The following is a 5,419-nucleotide window of genomic DNA, read 5'->3' as shown; positions in this document are numbered from 1 at the left end:
TCAAAAAACACACTAGTTGGATTTTAAATCAGTTTAAAACATGGTTTTCGATCCAAAATTGTGCTGTGACCGAACTAGGAACTTGTTTGTGACCCTTAGGCTTGTACTGGACCAAACTAGAAGCGCGCTATAACCTTGTGCATTAATCACCAACCGTGCTATAAACCTTGAGTTGGCCCTATTTCACGCCCGAACTGGAAACTGTCTATAACCCAGATGCAGCCGAACTAGGCTTATTTTACTTTGCCTATTTACTTAGCCCGGTTCAGTTATCTGGGCATAACACTTTTTATTTTCACTTTGCAAACTTGACTAAGTTGGCCAGGCACACCCTTGCACCTTGCCCCAGGGCAATTTTGCTTAACCGAGCCATCCAAAGTCACATCAGTGTCGAGCTAGGCTGCCGTGCTCATTTTTACATAACAATCTTTAAGTTTAATGGGTAAATACCGATTCGTGGTAGACTCGCCTGGGGCCATGGCCGAATTCCGTAGAGACTGCCATATTCCTAATGACGTCCACCTCTCCTCAGCCGAGCTAGATACCACACCTTAGGGCAAATCGGGCTTCGTCCCTTTTACAGTGATATCGATCGTAGAAGCCGGGCTTCGGTTCCCTGTACACCCCTTATATGCGAGTTCCTTAGGCAAACAAGATTTTGTCCAACCCAACTATCCACAAACACTTACAGAATAATAAATGGTATCGCCGAGCTAAACCACCAGCTCGGCCTCAACCTCTGATTGGCCGAGCTATTTCATCAATATTCACTCAGCCAAAATGACGACGATTGGGTGTACTACCTCAGAGTAAGAAGAGGCCGAGAAAAAATTATCAAAAACACACCAGACAAAGATTTAAACGATGATGATTTATTTTGGGATTTTGGCCATTTTGAAGATTAGGAAGCCCAGATACCAGGCTACAATATAAACTGGAATAAAGGAACTACTGGTAAGAACATTTCGGTTCAACTTTCTTTGCTGTTCCAATAACCACCGTGCTAACCCATTACGTTCCTTGTATTTTTTGCATATTTAAACCAGCTTAAATCACATTATGCTTACGCCAATCAAGACGCCCTTCGTGCCACACTTCGATACCGCCACCGAGATTGGATTGAGCTACTAAACTTCGAGCCAACCTATCGGTATAGCAGAAGGAGAAAGACTAAGGTTACCTACTTTTTTCTCGAACCATCACCTGAACCAGACCCAAACCTACCCAAAATCAACCTCATTCCTCTGCCTGAAGAGCAAGAAATGGTCAAGCGACGAGCCACTCGTGCCCTTATCACCGAGCAAACCTCAGCTTCCACTGCCAAAGTTCAAACTGAGATACCACAGGCTAGTCAATCACGCGACGCTATGGTGGCCCTTCCAACTACCCGAGCTACGTCCTCTCGGCCAAACAAGCGGCCTCGTACTAGTTCTGTGCCACAGCGCCTGACAGACGAAGATGACACCGAGCTGCCGGAAACTGAGCTACCAGAAGCTAGTCTGCCCCAAGGTCGCAACCGGCCAGGCCCTTCCAATCCTTCATCCCCTCCGGTATGGGCACCAACCGTGTCCTTCAGGGGTCGTGCAGTAACAACCTCCGACTCTGTTAGTGCTGAGAAGGATCACCTTCTAGCCTTCAACTTAGCGAAGAGCGTCTGCCTTCCCACCGACATAGAGCAGCACGAGGGTTTGACCGAGCTGAAGGCCATCTACTCGGCGTCCAAGTCTATGATACTGGTAAACTTTGAAATCCCTGTAACTCAATAATTGATATCATTATGGACCCAATGCTCGGTTTTCCTATAATAGCTCTGAATGTTGTGCAAGCCCAACAAAAGAGCCAAGTGGCTCACAAACGTGTGCTTGAGCTGCGGAAGACGGCACGATCAGTTGTGGCTAATACAGATGCCAAGGCAGCCGAACTAAAGGAAACTAAGGCCAAGCTGATCGAGCTAGAATCCGAGAACGCAAGGCTAGTCGAACTGGTCAGCATGGTAGAGGCTGACAAACGAAAAGCTTTAGCTGAGAAAAAAGATCGCTACCTACGGGAGCTGGCTAATTTGAAGAGGAAAAAGAATGCCGAGCTGAAGGAGATGAGGAAAAAGATGGAGGACGTAGAGGACCGAGGCTTCAAGGAAGGAGGGGAGACCTATGTTCAACAATGTGAAGCAGTCAAGGACATTTTCTTTAAATGTGGTTGGAAAGCTGCTGCTGAACAGCTCGGTCAATGACATGACTCCGAGATCTTCCTGAACCCCCCTTCCCACTTCATACCGGGATATATGACGGACTATGCTAATGCGGTCCAACAGAAGTTCCTTTAGGAGGGGGAGGAGGATGAGGTCCTTACTTTACTTAATGCCCCTCTTTCTAACACTCATCTCAGTTGCCAGTCTTCATCTCCAACTCCGGTGGACTCAAGCCAAGTCTTGCTCAGCACGATTGACAAGGTGCTCGTGACCGAGACCTCCCAGAGGGCTGATGCCGGAACCGACTTGCCTATGGGCAAAATTCAGGTCGATTTGGAAGCTGAGCTAGATGACCTATTTGCCTGATTTCTTTTTTTTTTTTTTTACGAAAATGTAACCAGGCTACAAGCCCCTTCTATTGTACTTACTTTTCTAGTGAATGGAATTGTCTTTGGTTTGCCCTTTTGCCATCTATTTGTTTGGTCACAGTATTTTTCTACTTCAGTGTATCATATTTATTGCTAGAACGGCCAGCTTAGTTAGGTTGTCCTTTCCCTATCCTTTCCATTTTTCGGCCGAGATACTTATCTCTGTAGAAGAACAATTTGGGAAACTATAAAACTTTTATAACTGAGATTTTTATCCCAGCTGATGAAAGAAGAGATTTGGTCAAAAACTTGCCAACTTTCTTGAGCCAAGACCCTTACCTTGGCTGAAGAAAGATAAGTGTTGGTCAAACCTTCCAATTTTCTTGAGCCAAGATCCTTACCTCGCTGAAGAAGAAAAAGTGTTGGTCAAACCTGCAAACCTTCTTAAGCTTAGATCCTTATATCGGCTAAAGAAGAAAAAGTGTTGGTCAAACCTGCCAACCTTCTTGGGCGTAGATCCTTATCTCGGCTGAAGAAGAAAAAGTGTTGGTCATATCTACCAACCTTCTTGAGCTTAGATCCTTATCTCAGCTGAAGAAGAAAGATTGGTGTTGGTCAAACCTGCTAACCTTCTTAAGCCTAGATCCTTATCTTGGCTGAAGAAGAAAAAGTGTTGGTCAAACCTACCAACCTCCTTGATTGCCCCCATCGACAATAAATATGGACAACTTTTACAAACAGAGGAGAGAATATTTACCCGAAAAAATCTACTTGTTTTATTGAAAAAGAAAAATTACAAGTGTTATAAGAAAAAGCTAAAAATAAAATACTTTGAGATTGGCAGTGTTCCATGGCCTGGGAATAGCTTTGTTGTCCACATCTTCTAAGTGATATGCCCATTTTCCCGCTAAACCAATCACTTTGTATCCAGTTAGGTCCTAACTTGCTATCTCTAGGTACCAAAGTGTTGCCCATTACTTTGCGCAGTACCCAATCTCCAATCTTGAATTGCCTTGGGTGCACTATTTTGTTATATTTCCTGAATAACTCTTCTTGGTATGAGGCAATGTGTACTAAAGCCCTTTCTTTTCTTTCTTCTGCAAGGTCGAGTTCCAGGGTTATGGCCTCACCATTCAAGTTAGGATCAAAATTTTTGCTTCTAATAGTGGGGAGGCCTACTTCCAGTGGAATTACCACCTCCATGTCATAGGCCAAGGAAAAAGGTGTTTCGCTAGTTAATCGTCGAGGTGTAGTACGGTAAGCCCATAAAACATGGGGAAGTTCCTCAGCCCGCTTGCCTTTTGCTTTTTCCAGCCTTTTTTTCAGACCGTCTAGGACTACTTTGTTGGAAGCCTCAGTCTGGACATTAGCTTGGGGTACGCTAGTGTAGAGTTGTAGAATTCTATTTTATATTCTCTGCAAAAGCCCCTAGAGATTTTTCCATCGAACTGAGTGCCGTTGTCGGATATTAAAGCCTTGGGTATGCCGAACCGAGTTATGATGTTCTACCAGACGAATTTTTTGACGTTTTTTTCTTTTATGGTTGCGAGTGCTTCTACCTTCACACACTTTGTGAAATAGTCTGTTGCTACGAGAAAGAACTTTCTGTTGCCGGGCAGTTGGGAGTGGTCCTACTATATCCAGGCCCCACATTGCAAAGGGCCATGGGCTGGTCAATGGTAGAAGCTCTTTGGTTGGTTGATGTATTTGGTGTGCGTACTTCTGACATTTCTCACACTTCTTGACATATTTCTCTGAATCTACTTGCATGTACGGCCACCAATACCCTTGTAAAATTGCTTGGTAGGCCAGCGATCTTCCCCTTTGGTGGCTTCCACAGACGCCTTTGTGTATTTCGAACAAAAATGCCTCGACCTTGCTTGGATGGACACATTTCAAGTAAGGTCCTGTGAAGGATTTTTTGTATAGTGCTAGTGATGGAGAGAGCCAAAATTGCTGTGACTTTGCTCAAATTTTGTTGGCTTCTTTCTTTTCTTCAGGTAAGATGCCATTTTTTAAAAATACTATGATGGGATCCATCCAGGAAGGGCCTAGCTCGGCACAACATGCTTTGGCTGCTTCAGGCTCTTCAATACTCGGTCTGAGTAGGAAGTCAATCAACAATGGGTGTGGGGTAGATGTATCCGTCATTGACGCAAAACCGGCCATCATCTGCTCTACTATTTTTCTCTCGGCCAATTTGCTCTATCCGAACTACTTCAAACTTCAGAATCTCCTTTCTGACCAACTCCTAGTATTTAGCCATTCTATCATCCTTTGCCTCGTAGTCGCCCAAAATCTGGTTGACTACCAGTTGGGAGTCACTGTATACCATCAGCTCGGTGGCCTTTATGTGAAGTGCTGACTTCAAATCCGCTAATAATGCGTCATATTTTGCCTCGTTGTTGGATGTTGGGAAGCCAAGGTTGACTGCTTGTTCAATTGTCAGGTTGTCCGGCGAGATGAGGACTATGCCTAGCCCTGCATCGTGTGCTCCGTCAACAAAAAGTTTTCACATCTCTCTGACGAAAAGCCTCTAACAAGTGTAGGGATCTGACGATGTCTTGGGATCAGAGGCACTGCTGATGCCTTCTTTTGGGCTTTGATCCTCATTGTCTGACTATCTCAAGATTTTACTTTTGGGTGAGTCCTTGCTGGCGGTGCTGCGGTCTGTTCCTTCTTCCTATTCTTCAGGGTTGAATGGCTTGCTGTTTAATTGAGCATCCTGCTTTGGGGGCTGCGCTATTCCTGTGGCACTATCCTTTATTCTTTCGGTTGCTTCGATCAAATCGATTAGGTTAACATGATGACTGCCTGGTGCGAACTCGGCCACAAAGTCTGCTAGAGCTTGGGCTTTTATCGC

Source organism: Camellia sinensis, chromosome 9 (genome assembly GCF_055761805.1).
Source record: "Camellia sinensis isolate YWXY chromosome 9, ASM5576180v1, whole genome shotgun sequence".
NCBI classification, from domain to species: Eukaryota; Viridiplantae; Streptophyta; class Magnoliopsida; order Ericales; family Theaceae; genus Camellia; species Camellia sinensis.
Note: the sequence above shows the minus strand (reverse complement) of the source record.